The sequence below is a fragment of the Artibeus jamaicensis genome, unplaced genomic scaffold (genome assembly GCF_021234435.1).
Source record: "Artibeus jamaicensis isolate MK-2021 breed Jamaican fruit bat unplaced genomic scaffold, CSHL_Jam_final contig_851, whole genome shotgun sequence".
Taxonomy (NCBI): Eukaryota; Metazoa; Chordata; class Mammalia; order Chiroptera; family Phyllostomidae; genus Artibeus; species Artibeus jamaicensis.
Genome location: NW_026521986.1, coordinates 11944487 through 11959987, shown reverse-complemented (window position 1 = coordinate 11959987; position 15501 = coordinate 11944487). Strand labels below are relative to the sequence as shown.

The 15501-nt window shown below is 46.1% G+C and overlaps 1 protein-coding gene across 13 annotated transcripts in view; it reads right to left on the bottom strand.

The window, feature by feature from the left end:
• The window catches only part of RGS6 (regulator of G protein signaling 6), a 483104-nt gene that overhangs the window by 134687 nt on the left and 332916 nt on the right, over nucleotides 1-15501 (bottom strand). The gene's annotated exons all lie outside the window — the stretch shown is intronic.

Genomic DNA, 15501 nt, shown 5'->3' with positions numbered 1-15501 from the left:
TGGACAGGGCTGCCTTTGGGATCAGAAAAAGACCCAGCCAGAGTCACATAAGAGAAAAAAAAGACTGTAAATCAAGACATGGAAAGCTCCAAAATTGAGAGGCTGGAGGACAAGTCTCAGTGGTTGTGAGTGGTGGTGGTGTGAGGGTGGCCACCCTGAGCCCGGGCTAATGGAGAGCAAGGACAGACTTCTCTCCTTTAGGACTAAGGAAGACCACACTCTCGGGAGAAAGGCCAGGGTGGGCTGTGGTCTGGAGCCAGGTGCAATCTTATTGATGAAACCAGATACGATGAGCCCTGGCCAGGCATCTCTGTCGGTTAGAGCAACATCCCATTATGCCAAGGTTGTGGGTTCAACCCCTGGTCAGGGCAATACAAGAAACAATCAATGAATGCATAAATAAGTGGAACAATAAATTGATGCCTCTCTTTCTTTAAAATTAATAAATAAAAGTTTTAGAAAAGAGAGCAGATACTATGTACATATGTTAGAAACAGAATAGAGAGAGAGAGGGGATGGACTACCAAGGATGTAGGTACCTAAACTGGGAAAATTAGGTACAACCAGTTTGTAGCCAAGAATTTACAAGCTTGGGTAAAAATGTTCAGAATAGGATATAGAAAAATAAGTAACAAGGACACAGGGTTTGTTTGTTTGTTTGTTTGTTTGTGAACTAAAGAGGGGGAGGGTACCTGGAAAGGGGAAAAGATAATGTTTAGTGTCCTCACACATTTTGTTTCCCTGAGCAATAGGATATCTTTGAAACACCAGGATGGGCTTTCTGAGTGCTTCTGTAATAGAGTCACACGATATTAAATCTAGAAATTTAAAGCTGTAGCTTACCTAGTCTAACATACTAGTAATGCAATTTGAGGGTGAGTTTCTCAGTTATATGACTAATAACCTCTTTGAAATAAATAGATAACTTGCTGGAGGCAAGTTGGATATGGCATAACTTAATAATAATAATAGATAAAATATATTAAGAATGTATTATGTGCTAGTTATTGTACATGTAGTGTCCTATTTAATCCTCATAATTACTTATAAACTAGATTGTATTGTTATCCTTATTTTCATATAATGTAACCAAGATTTAATGAGGTGTACCAATCTAGGTTACGATGTGGTAACAAAAACCCTCATAATCACAATGGCTTAATAAAACCAAGACTGTTTCTCTCTCATGCTCCAAGTCTACTGCAGATCACCAGGGACTATGCTAATCATAGTTATTCTGGGACCCAGGCCCACAAAGCTGCCACCATCTTGAATGCTGTTGGTCATTGTGTGAGGGACAAAAGAAAATTCTGGAGAATCTTGCACTGGTTATTAAATGTTATAGCCCAGAAATTATACAGAACATATTTACTCACAATTCTTTGTCCAGAACTAGTTACATGGCACCACCCAACTACAAAGGAGCCAGGGGGTCCAGTTGTCTAGCTACCAGGAGAAAAGAGGAACTGACCACCTGTGAGTAGCATCAGTGACCATCAGAGAGGTTAAACAACCTGCCTGAGGTCATACAGCTGCCCAGCTTTGGATCTGAGTTTGAACCCAGCCATAGACTTGCAGGCTTCCAACCAGTGGGCTGCTCTGCCACCCGGTAAGATCCCCAGAAACCCAGCCAAGCAGGGAGACCATTCTCCCCTGGATATTTCAGGGTTTTTCTGAGAGGTACCACTAGTGAGAGAGAATCTGATGCTTCCAACCCCTTGGGCAGCGGATGGATATATCAGCTAGGAAAGAGGGCCATTCTCTAAAGACCTGCACTCTGTCAGATGACAGGAACAGAAGGATTTCATTCACATTCATGTTAACAGCTTCAGTTGGTGCCCCGCCCTTTGTCTTCTTAACTCAACCCAACGATTTAGAGTAGATTGAGTACTGCTGAGAGTCAAGGGGAGTAATTCCTAGAGGAATGGACATTTTCAAAGTAATCTATGCTTTGATCTAGTATGCTATCTGAAACCCAATGTATGAGTTACATTGCTGCTTTTTATGAAATGGCCCGGAAATCATGGGGAATTGGAGGGAAGCCATTATTTCAATTCAGTGGGAACCCTGACTTGTCATTAGAGGGTAATGATTTCCATTCTGTGCTGATGTGAGCTAGATGGAAAGATGGGCTGTGCACGGGGAGTCCCCGTGATGCTCTCATCCTCGGCTCTATTTTATTGCTTTATCACACCATTAAATCTTTACCATTATTATATAAGTTTCAGGTATATAATATTATAATCCAACATCTGTGTAAACTTACAAAGTGATCACCCAAGACCTATCCTCTTACGCTGGCCCACAATGGGCCGCAAGGTACATCACTCATAGGAGGTCACCGCTAGATCACAAGGACAATCTCCTTAACTGGCTAGAGAGGCGTCGCATCCCAGCAGTAGTTTAGCACATCAAAGGTATAAAAGAATGTTTCATCAGTCCCCAATTCCTGACTCCTCTCTATTATTAATATACATCTAAATCCTGGCTCTGGCTTCATGGAGGGCAGGGTCTGCTCCTTGACTTTTTGGCTCAGTCATGTGACTTTCCTGGTGAGTGGGATGTTATTGAACATCACAGGAACAGAGGCTTTAGTATATCTGCATGATTAGGATTACCTTCACTCTTGCCCTGCTGCACCAGACAGTTGTTATTTCAAGGAAGATGAGAGACATCTGGAAAGGAAGGGACCCACCCCTGTTAGATCGGTCAAACCTCAGCTGCCCTGCAGACTCATGAGCAAGAAATAAGTGCTTCTTGTTATATGCCACTGAGGTTGAGGTGGTTTGCTAGGCAGCAAAATTGTGGCGATGGCTGACTGATACAACAGTGCCCTGAAAAAATGCATTTATTAGAAATTGCTGAGGCCACAAGAAGTACTTGGTAATAAGAATCAGTGAATCTTGATGATATCCTATAATCCAACCCATTTTAAGAATGGGGAAATTCTATCTACATCATTCACTATCTACTAAAAATTCTTAGGGTCTATATACTCCACAGCCCATTCCACTGCTGTGTCGGGCAAATTTGTGGGAGCTGAGTTTGATTTTGGAGTGAGGGCCACCACAACAGCAGCTAATAATACTGTCTCTGAAAATTTTTTGTCATGGTTCCTGGAGAAATGCTAAGAGTATAGACATACCAAAAAATTAAAAGTGAGCTCCCTAGCCCCGGCTGGTGTAGCTCAGTGGATTGAGCGTGGGCCTGTGAACCAAAGGATTGGGATTCAATTCCCAGTCAGGGCATATGCCTGGGTTGTAGGCCAGTTCCCAGCAGGGGACGCATGAGAAGCAACCATACATTGATATTTCTCTCCCTCTCTCCTTCCCTTCCCCTCTAAAGATAAATAAACAAAATCTTTAAAAAAAAAAAGTGAGCTCCCAGGAGACTGCATAAATTACAATGATAAACATTTTCACAACACCTACATTATGATCAATACTGTCTTAGGTATTTTCAATAAATTATCTAATTTATTTCTCACCCTTAAAATTTACTTAGTAAACATGTTGAAATTGAGGCTTAGAAGGATTAAGGGATTTATCCCAGGACACAAGGCTAGTAGGGGGCAACGTTGGGATTCTTTTTCTTTTTTAATTTTCAAATCATTTCTTTATTTTTAAAAAAGATTTTATTTATTTATTTTTAGAGAGAAGGGAAGGGAGGGAGAATGAAAGGGAGAGAAACATCGATGTGAAAGAGAAACATTGGTTGGTTGCCTCTTGTACCTGACCTGAATGGGGATGAAACCTGCAACTCAGGCATGAGCCCTGACCAGGAATCAAACGGACAGCCTTTCACTTTGCAGAATGAAGCCCAACCAACTGAGCAACACCTGTCAGGGCCAAGACCAGGATTCTTGCCTGAGTCTTTCTGACTCCAATGCCCAAGCTCTATCAAATGTAAGATTTATCTTTGCATCCTTAACCAGTGCCTGCTGGCATGCTTTTCAGATATGGGCACTTAATACTGTTTGTATTGAAGAGAAAGTTTAGTTCAGTCCTAAGGGGGTAGAGCAGGAAACAGAAATTGATCCAGATAATCAGATTATTAACCATCTCTGAATTGATTTTGGCTCAATGACTGAGGAGCTCTGCATTCTCTCTTTTTGTCCCAAAGGCTTATCTGGATTTGGATTTATCTGCTACTGATAGATCACATCTTCTGGGTTGGGAGCAGGGAGATGGGAAGTATATACACTTACATTTTCTTGACTGTTCAGGTCTATCTAATTTATGACATCTTTTGTTCCTGAAGAAGAGCAACATCAATACCCTGACATTCTTTAATATGAAGTTCTGTGGCATTTGGGGAGCATGTTGGACCTACATTTCATGGTGCCAATCAATTAGCAGGTGACCCTTATCTGACAGCCAAGCGAAGCAGAGAAACCATGTGGCCAGCTTGGCTGGTTCTGCCTGGATGGGTCACAACAGCCAGCACGCCCTTCTCCAAGGGGCTCAAACCTCCGTGCTGATGTGCAGGTATAACATTTTTCTTAACAGCAGGAAAAATGGAAATCATTATACCATAGGGTAGATTTTCTTTGAAAAGAGGAATACTGTGAGACCATGGAGATAACTCCCTGAGAGAGCCATGGGGTCCAAGAGAGAGTGAGGAGTAACGATCTTCTCTTTTCAAACTAAACCCACAGCAGGATGGCAGGACAGTAGGTCTGAGGCCCAAGGGAAATGCTAGCCTCAGCTTCACTGACCTGCTGCGTTGACCTTGGACGAGTTACTTAACCTCTCCGGACTTCACTTCCCTCATCTCTACAGCAATAGGTTTGGTTAAGTAAGGTTTCTTGTTCTAAAACACAGGAGACTTGTCTGACTTGACAAATGTGAATCTGTGTCTGTGAGGAAAGGGTAGGACAGGCCGTCAGACCTCGGGGTTTCCATTGCCCTCGGTGCCTATCTTCCAAGTGGATCCATCTCGAGTGCTTCCCTGGGCTAGGAGGTAGGTGCGAGGTTGGGGAAGGGTGCCGGGCAGGACCACAAAGTTTTGATGTTTTGAGAAATCCTTTTGGACCAATGGCATCAGAAGCCAGACTGAGACATGGGCCGAAGAGGCCCTGACACTTCTCCTTTCGGACCAGCCCCTGCCTGCTCCTCTCTGCTCATACACATAACATTTCTAATGGAAATGACAAGAGGACAAGAACTTTTTTCCTCTGAGAATTAATTATACAATGAGCTCATTTATTTAGCTCCTCCAATTTTGCCTCAGTGGAAGATTAAAAAATTTTAAGAATAGGCAAACTCTGTTGTCATTCTTTTTTTTAAAAAAAAAGCCACCACAACTTTAGCAGAGTACGCCTCAGGCATGAAGGTCTTTTTTATTGAAGCGTTTCATCTTGACTTTGCAATCAGTTACCTATTTCTAGCTACTAATAACTGTCAGTTCAGCTCCTGTATTTCATTAAAGACCCCTTTGTTTTGGTGTCTGTGAATGAGCGAAAATGACTCTTTGGACACATCTTATCAGCCCGGAGGCAGGAATCAGAACTGGCAAATGATAATCATATTTCTTAATCCAAAACATTCATGCTTCACTAAGCATGTTGTATCCCATATGGGTTCCATAAGATAGGGCCATTTCTCACTTTTATTTTAAAAAACAGCACACTGCTATTCTCAACTTGTAAGTGTGCTTGAACATCCCTTACTGATTTAGTGGACATTTACTGAGCACCTACAAAGTGCCAGGCACTGTTTTGTTACTGTGGTAATGAAAGTAGGTAAGAGACAAAATCTGTTCCCCTTTATCATGGACTAAAATGGTTCAGAAACATTCCGGGATCTAGGCTCACTGTTAAGGATGTGTTGGAAACAGCAGAGCCACGTGTGGGCAGGAGCTGGCAGGTGACATATTAACAAGTACCACACTTTCAGAGGTCCTTGAAACGGAAGCCATCAAAGACTCCCTATCTTTTTTGTCATCGCATTCAAAAGTCTGATTTCAGCAACAGGAAGGAAATGTTCAGATTCCTTGTGCTAGCTTTGACAATGATTAATGCCAACCAATTTGTCTTCAGTTAAACTTACTTTGGAATCACTACATATGTCTAGAATGATTTTGATAGAAAGTAAAAAAAAAAAATGCAACCTCCAAACATGGGGGACTATTTTTCACACGTAACAAGCAATTACGTGCTCACTTCTGTGTAAATTACCATGTCTGCCTTTCCCTCATGGTTGCCAGACAGCTGCCCCAGCTCCTGGCATCACTTCGATGTTAAAAAGGAAGAAAGGTGGAGAGAAGTGAGGAGTGCAGGTACAACCATACTTGTTCCTATTATCTGGAAAAGCATATTCCCTCCCAGAAGATCCCAGAAGATCTCTGCTTTAGTGTTATTGGCCAGAATAGGATCACATGGCTACATGTAGCTGCAAAGGAAACTGGGAAAAGGGTATTTTTAGCTTTTCTAGCCTCTACACCACACGGGAAGCAGAAGAGAATGGAAATGGGGTTGGCTTAACCAAATAACACTGTCTTACTGCAAAGACCCTGAATTAAAGAACATTCATAAGGGATGGTTGGGCAGGCCTTGATTCCTCCTGATCTATTCTCCACACTTCAGCCTGTGTGATACTCTTAAGGAAAAATATGATCATGTAATTTCTGCTTAAAGTCTGTCTCTGTGATTATTCTGTTATAAGCTCTTATTTCCTCTCTCTTTCCTCTAGATCAATTTTCACTTTAATCTGTACTTGTACTTTTTATTAGATTGTTTTTCTTGCCCTTTAATCCTAATAGCTGGTGCTCAGTAAATATTTATTGAATGAATGCATGCATGAGTGAATGAATGAATATTATGAGTACTATATTCTTAAAGAATTTTATCTTGGATTCCTGCATTGAATGGGAGTCTTAACATATTAGTCCCTTAGGGGTGGTGGTACCTGTCCTTTGTTATTTACATTTTTAAGATCATTCTGCTTTGGAAATGAATTACATAAACAGAAGTCTCAAGATTCCATAAACCTTAGCAATGACGTCCACGAATTGCTTCACAGGCACCCAAATACCAGTTGAGCTAAGAGCCAGCTCCCCAAAGTACCGTGTGTGACGCTTATGACCCAGGGCAGTGCCAGAGTAGAAGGATGAAGCAGTGTTATTTGTTTTGTCTCCTGGAGGCTTATTTTTACGTCTTTAATATTACCATAGGTACTGCTTGATAAATTCCTTTTATGGAAAAGGGTTTTCCTCCATTTAAATGAAGAGAGAAGCCAGCAAGAGTGACGTTCTAGGTCAGTGAACAAACGGTTTCTTGATGATGCTTTAGGGGGAATTACTTTCCCCTGAGCTTGGCTGGGCCACCCAAACCTCAGAAGGCACTGCTTCTATTGTATAAGAATCTGTTGTTCACTTGGAAACACGAGTCAAGCAAGTCCTTCATGCAAACCACAGAGAATAAAGACTCTGACTGCAGAAGGCCAGCTACAATGCAAACGAGGAAAATAAACACTGGCCAGTGAAACACTCCAGCAATATCAGAGCACCTAAAATCTCTTTATTATAATCTCCTCAAATTACCCCAATTTGAGAATGCCATCTGTTGTTTATTGAGAACAATCCTCCCTTTACAGATAAACACACTGATAGTTCGGGAAAGGAAATTGTCTAAGGCCAAAGGAGACTGGTAAATAATGAGATTATTGGTATCAAACCCAGGCAGTCTTGCTCTCGAGCTGGCTCCCGGGCTCACCGCACCAGCTGCCAGGGCAGTTCCTGGGGTGGCCTCAGGTCATCTAAGGCTTTAGCTGAGTGGAAGAAGATGCAAAAGATGGGGCCACATCCTATGCTGCAAAGTTGAATACTCAGTGTGGAAGGCAGAAGACTGGTCCCCCCAAAAGATGCCCACATCCTAGTCAGTGGGGCCTATAAATATGTTTTCTCTCCTGGCAAAGGGACTTTGCAGATGTGGTTAAGGTTAAGGATCTTGAGTTGGGGCAATTATCCTGGGTCATCCAGACAGGCTTAGTCTAATCACATGAGTCCTTGAAAGCACCTTTCCCAGCTGTAGCCAGAGAGAGCTGTGACCATGGAGAAAGGGTCAGAAAGATGGGACTTTGCTGGCTTTGAAGAAGGAGGGAGGGTCCACAAGCTAAGGAAGGTAGGTGGCTCCTAGAAGCCATTAAAGGCATGGAAAAAAGACTGTCCCCAAGAGCCTTCACAAAGGTACGCAGCTCTGCCAACCCCGTGGTTTTAGGTCAGAGAGGCCCATCTCAGACTTCTGTCCTACAGGATTGAAGATGCAGGTTGTATTTGTACTTGTGGTAACTTGTTACACAGCAACCATATAAAACTAATACATACAGTGACCTCCTACTCGTGAATAGCTGTTTGGAAAACAAGTATATTTTCCAGAATATTCTGCATTGTCTCCAAAACAGGTTAGCGTTTTCTCCTCCTGGGAAAGAGTGGGTGAGTCTAACTCCATGGCTCTCCATTCCTTCTGAACGGCTTAACGGCCAAACCACTGGTCAGCCAGGAACGGCGGCGGTCTGTGTGGGGGGAGAGGTCAGGGGGGAGGACAGGAGAGGGTCTGTCTACAACCTGAAGTAACTGCTTCCATGGCATTTTATATGCTTCAGGTTCTGGTCTACCTGGGACCAATTAGATGGAAGGCTCACCCGTTATTTCCAGGAGCTTCTTAAACGGGCCACAGTAGCTCATTAACTAACTCCAATGCCACATTCTGCATAGAGAAAAGCAAATATCCTTTTTACTTCCCACCTCGAATTTTACCTGGCCACAGTCTTCAACCTAGCTCACCAAGGAGAAGTGTACAAGGAATGCCATGTGGCAACACAGCCCAGAGAACTAGGCCAGCCCCGTAAAATGCTCCAGGTTTGAGCACGAGGCCTTTCACATTGTTTCTACAGAAATATTCTAGTTTCAACAACATGTATAGCACTTCCCCCTTAGTGCTAGAGAGAGGTCAGTCAGTAGCTTTGCTTCCAAAGAAAAACTGGTCCATTCAGTGTCCTGGAATATTATCTCTCTTTTTTTTTTTTGCTCCTGGAGAGAAGCAGGGGACATAAATCCTTGTCCTGCTTCTGACCCCAAGGTCATCCTGGACTCTGGAATCGCTCGTTCTTTCTGATTCTTCCTCCACACCTTCCCCTACTCCAAGCTGAACAGCTGAACTGGCGACTGGAGTGAATTTTAGAGCTCGGAATAGTTTATGTAAATTATCTCCTCCTCAAAAACCCACTGTGGCTCCCTACTGCTACACAATAAATGCCAAGTTTCTGACTATGGAATTCAAGGTCCTCTGTCACTGGTGTCAAACTGCCTTTCCAGACTAAGTTCATGTTTACACGGAGATGTTGCTGTCTGCCCCACACGGTCGTCAGGAGGGAAGGGAGGGCGAAAGGTCATATGCAGAGCCCCGGTGGATGCACGAAGAGGACCTTCTCCTTCCTCTGCTTGTGGGGTAAGAAGTTGCAGGGAACCAGCAGGTGGAGAGGAGAGACGCAAATGTGAGAAACCACTTGATTTCAAACAGTGCATTGATTCTGGACGACTAGACTCCAGAACTTTGAGGAAATAGAATTGTGTTGCTTAGGCCACCCAGTCTGTAGCATTTTGCTATGGAAGCCCTGGCAGACTAATAAGCCCCTCGTGACCTTACAGATTACAGAAACTGTCTTCCAAGTCTTGCTGTTCAACATGCAACGAAAATGATTTCCTCTCCTGCTCCCCTCTGCCAGCTCCCCCTTCTCTCTCTCTTTCTCGATGATGATGACAACTAATTATTTCTAGATTAGACAGTGTTCTGCATGCCAAACTGACTAATTTGATATTTTGTGTATTGTCTAATTCCCAGGAAGCCACACGCACACTGCTTCAAAGCTCCGGCTTTCTAAAAACCAAGACTGTGTCTGACATTAGGGCTGGGGCTGAACACCAGATTCTTAGACTAGAATCAAGGCCAGGAGGGTCAGGAAGACATTGTTTTCCAGAGTCAAGAGTGAGAAATGCCATGATTAGTGTTGGTCTTTTGTTGGTTCCCAGACTACCTGTGGTAAGGAATGAATGCATACTTAGGGTACAGGTATGTAGATGGAACACCACATGGAGAGTACGAGAGAAATGATCTAGCAGCAGAAAATCTAAATTATATCTATATTTAGATATGATGCAGCGACAACAACAACAACAACAACAAAAAGGTAATTTGGTCTCCAGTTATACTGATGGAAACTGAGCACTGACTGAAGGAGGTGATAGGACCCTCAGCTGCCCTGACTCAGGAGTCCCCACTCTCTTCCAGCCCCAGACTTCAGAGGACAGCCTCAAACTGCAGTGAGCGTAGACCACGTGACCTAGATCTGGTGAAAGCATGAAATGGCAGGGGCAGAGGCTGGCCTATCCACCCACTGAAGTAAAACCACAGTCCCAGTAAGAAGTGTGCTTGCTCTGTGAATGCAGCATCCAGAGTGAGGACTGCAGCCCTGGGCCCTTTCTACGATACATAGAGATCCAGGACCTGCCATTCCCCAGCTCTAGAAGCACTTCTGGAGCCAAGGCCTGGCCCCTAGGAGTCACTTTGGTACCTTAAAATGCAACTAAGTCAGCCTGGAAGGGAAACTTGTTCGCCTATTAGCTCGGTCCTCCCTAGGATGAACTAGTTCATCATATGAGCTAACTATCACCAGGGAACTGGACCACCCTAAAGGCCTGGGGAAGGGAGAGGTGAGGGGTGAGAGGAGGGGTGGAGTCTGAGGCTCGAGTTCTATGACAGGCAGGCCCAGGTGAGGGGCTGCAGGTGAAAGGGCTGTGGGTGGACACGGGTGAAACTGGCCTCGTTGGATCCAGGCTCATGCTGAAGCCTGCCTTTCTTTGGGGACAACCGGGCCTGAACCCTGGGAGTTCTGCAGGAGCCTCTGGGAGGTACTGGCATGTTTAGGGGGGTTTCCAGTTCCAAGACTGCCAGGCCCTGAGGGGAGAGAGGGTGTCCAGGAGGGTAGAGAGATGCTGAATGGGGGTGCCATGAAGCTCTCACCTCAAAACCCCTCAGAGCGACTTTTCTGCATGTGGTTTGTACCTTGTCTGGCACAGGGAGCCAGCTTCCCCTCTGTGGTCTCAGTCACCTCTCCACATTTTCGCAGGAAATATTTGAGACAGACAGTCCTCACTTCCCTGAAATACAAGCTTATCAGTGGGCGCTACTTGGGTTTCTGGGTGTTTTCGGGCCAATCCAGACCATCACTCCTCCTCCCTCTGCCTTCAAGGTCAAATGACCATTCCATGGGAGAGGAGGGGAGAGGTAAGAAAGGAGACAGGCTCCCCATCCACCTACCCTGTGGCCTTCACCCCTCAGCCACCTGTCTGGCCTCGTCCCCAGGTGGGTATAGGGTTCAAATGAGGTAGATGGCAGCTCTTCCAACAGCTGAGAGCAGCTGTACTTGGTCCAGCTCCTGGACCCAATGCCCCTGGAGAGGGGTGGGGTTCTGGCATGGTTGGGGGTGCTTTCTAGCAGTGAGCCTTATGCAGAAGGATAGCACCATTAAAAATATGGTTTAGGTTTCTCAAAGGTGTCCTTTTGATCCTCCAGAATCCTCCTTTTGAACACTGGTTACATGCTGGCTTTGGACATTCTCCATGGGCATTCCAGAGCCTGGGGAGCTGGGAGGTGGAGGGTTAGGGGAGGGGATTGTGGAGAGGAAAGTGCGCAACCTGCATTTGCAGTAATGCACGTGCAGTGGAGAGAGAGAGAGCTCCCATTTGATAATGACTTCTGACAGTTAAAAAGCCTTTGCCAACATGTAGGTCATTTTGGGATGCAGAGATTTGATGGGCATAGAAATCTGGGGTATGTGCGTGTGTGTGAGTGTTTGTACTTGTTACCTTGCAGGGCTGGAAATAAAACCGAGCTAGTGGGCGTTCAGATTTCAGTTGCTCCTCAGTAGGGAGGAAATGAGAGTCTTTGGTGGGGGGGGGATGTGATGGCAAAGTTGCTATCCTCCCCAAGGACACTGGACACGTTGGAAAGGCCCCTCTCCTGTGATCTCTCGCACACGGCACGGGTGCTCCCCCAGGGACCAGCCTGAAGCTTTTCAGGGTTTGAGCCCCAAGCCCAGCTGAAGAAAAGACAGTACACAGACCTAGCAATGCAGGGAGTGGCTGGGGGACACATGGTTTTGACAGTGGGAACTGTCGATGAGGTAAACACAGCAGTGGGGACTGTGTCCAGAAAACAGAAAGAAGCCACAGAGCTTCCCAGAGTCCTGAGCACTGGCAGCGGCAGGCGCCACAATGATCCCCACCTGCCGGGGAGGCCAGAGCATTCTCCCAGGGACACCTCGGTTAGGTCTGCACCCCTCCCCCGCCCCTCCCCAAGCTGGCTGTCCTACCCTCCAGCTCAGGCAGGAGCTGGTCCCATCCCCAGCTGTCTGTTCAGAGTTGAACAAGCTCAGGGACAATGTATCAGCAAAAACCTCTGTTTAATTCAATCTCATGATATTAAGGTAGTTTTTTCTCCTCTAAATTAAAATTTGCTTGGAACAGCAGTCAGATTACTGTGCATCCTTGAAGCGTATCCCACTCCCAAGGGGGGCGGATGAGGTGGGAGTGGACTTGGGCCTGAGACCCACGATGGGCCGGAGGAGTGTGCTCCTCCCCACCCCGCCCTGGTGAGATTCTGGTGTGAAAACGCCTGCTGTGCCATCCTCCAGGTGCTCCTCACACCGTGGGGACAGACTGTGGTTAAACTAGCAAATGCCACTGAACTCAGCCTTGTCCCTGACTAGCTGTGTAACCATGGGCACGTCTGTGCCTCAGTTTCCTTCTGCTCAGAAAAGGGTCCCAGTGGCTTCTAACAGCCTCTCCAGCTCTTATAATCTCCAAGACGCTGCCCTCCAAATCCACAGCTTGTCACATCTCAGGGCACAGAGGAATGCTGTTTTCCCTGAGGAAGCTAGCTTCCTTCCCTGACGCCTCCTTGCCACGGCCTCTGCGCTCCCTCCACAGGAGCAGGGAGAAAGCAGCTGAAAGGTGAGTAGGGGCCACAGAATGGCTCCTGGCCGCTGCATCTCAGGAGTTTGCAGAGACTATGGCTCATCTCTGCTCCCCGCCCCAGGGTAAATGGAACTGAGATCCTGCCTTATGAGGTGAGGCGTATGGTTTCTAGCGCTGGGTGAGGGTGTGCCTCCCTGCTACGGCTCCAAATCAGGATGTCCAGGGTTGCTCCCCCAACTCCCCGCACCCCCGCCACTGTTCTCCCCCATACGTCATTTGCTAATAAAGGTGCTGCTTTGATCTTCATCTGCCTCATCCTCTCTCATTTGTTCTACCTTCAGATGGGAACCAGGGGTGTTATTAAATGGCCTCTCTCAAACCCTGACCATAACCCTGGAGTTCACAGCGTGGAGGCAAACCTACTGCCTCGATCGAAACATTGCCGACTCTTTTTTTGGCACAGATTTCAGGACTCTGCAAAGCTCCGCAGTAGTTTGCGAGCCATCTGGAGCCCGTAGGAGCTTAGTTCAAGTTGTTCTCAAGGAGACCCGGTTCTGGCAACAGTCCACAGTCTGCCACAGCTTCCTCAGCCACGTGGAAGCTCGGGGCTGCAAACGGCACCTCCAAAGTGAGTCAGGCTGGACGGTGTCTAGGTTCAAGCCAAACACTGCGCCGAGGGTCCACTCTGTCAAATAACTCACAGGTCACCTCTGGGTAAGTAAACACAGGCCGGTCTAACGTGGGCTGACAGGTGATTTCATGCATCATTTAACTCTTTGCATTGCCAAGTAATAATCAGAATAATTTCACATTTGTAATGGCTTTTTTCTTGAAGGAACAAAATATTACAAACTAACTGTAAAAGGAGCATTCATCCCCATAGCCCACGGAGAAAAACAAAACTGGGACTTTGTTAACAATAATAATTGGACACGCCTTCCCTTTCTCTCTTCTGCCTGGGGCGAGTAGCCTTAAAGACAGTTTCTCAAGGCCAGTGGGAAGTACCTCTTGCCCTCTGCTCCAAGGCACTCAAAAGTGCTTCCCAGATAAGGTCAAATTCAAGGATTTCATCATCACCAAGCCCTCATTATATGAAATGTTAAAGGGACTTATCTAAGAAAAAGTTAAAAAAACATGAACAGTGAAAGGACAGCAAACTCACAGTTATTAACAACCACATCTAAAACAAAAGCAAACTAAAAGGACAGCTAGATCAGGAGTGGAAACATAGAAATGAAGATCTCAAGGAGGGTTAGCAATAGGGGAGTGGGAGGAGGAGAAGGGGGGAGAAGGTACAGAAAATAAGTAGCATGGACAGTAGATAGAAAATAGATGGGGGGCAAGAATAGTATGGGAAATATAGAATCTAAAGAACTTGAGACACATGGTCATAAACTAAAGGGGGGGTAATGGTGGGGGCGGCGGGTAGGGTGGAGGGGAATGAAGGGGGGGAATAGAACAACTGTAATGGCATAATCAATAAAAAATAAATTTAAAAAAAAGCGGTGGAAGAAAAGGAGGGAGAAAGAGTGAGTGGAAAGGAGAGACAGAAAAAAGGGGCTGTATATTCTAGATGTTGGAGCCCTGGTCTGAAGGGCACCTTGAAGCTCCACTTGGGAGTCCCTGCCGGCCCCTCTGCAGGCCGTGCACCCAGCAGTGCCCTCCAGCGGCCGTGCTGTCCTGGCCGACCCCCGGTGATAACAAGTTAGTGGGGCAGTCCTGTCTCGCCGCAGGGCAGAAGGCATAAATGAGCCGCTGGGATTTGTTCCCAGACTACAAATAAAATCTGACAAACTGCTATTCTCAGTAGGGAAAGGGTTCAAACCCCAAGGGCAAGCAGCTCAATGTTCTGGAAGAACTGGGTGGTGTTAAGCCCAGGGGAGGATTAGCGCAGCCAGCCAGTGCAGGTGCTAAGGGACAAGGTAACAGGAGGACCCAGAGTCCCTTCTTGAGTCTTCTGACCTTCACTTTTGGCCAGATGGCCTCCTCCTTGTGTCCAGCAGAATCCTGGGCCAGTTGGCTGCCTTTGGCGTATCCCTCTCTGCACAGTGACCCTCCACATGGACTCAGCTGAAGGCCCTTGGTGGCCCGGGCCAGCAGCCCTGTCTGCGTCATCTATAATAAATTGATTAACTGGGGGCAGAGGAGCCCTGCTCCAAAGCCCCTGCAGACCTCTGGCCTTTGGAAAGAGTGCTGACAGAAACTCATACGTTGTCTGGGAAGATGAAACACCAAAAATGTTTAAAATGTTATCATAGAAAAAAATCCTTGCAGGTGTTTAGCTGAAAGCTGAGATGGAACCCCTGCAGCCTGCGTCTGGCCGGGGGCCTCCGGTCCCATGCAGGGCGATTGTGAGAGGTCTAGAACTCATTCTGACGCTCGACACGCATGCAATGTTAAGTTTAGATGTGGGCCCTGTGGATCTGAAATCAAACATCCTATCACTAGCACAGGTGTTTAAACCTCACTACTTAGCTGAAGTATATGAAAAATTAATGCCCTTGCACATGACTCAGACTCAGAGAG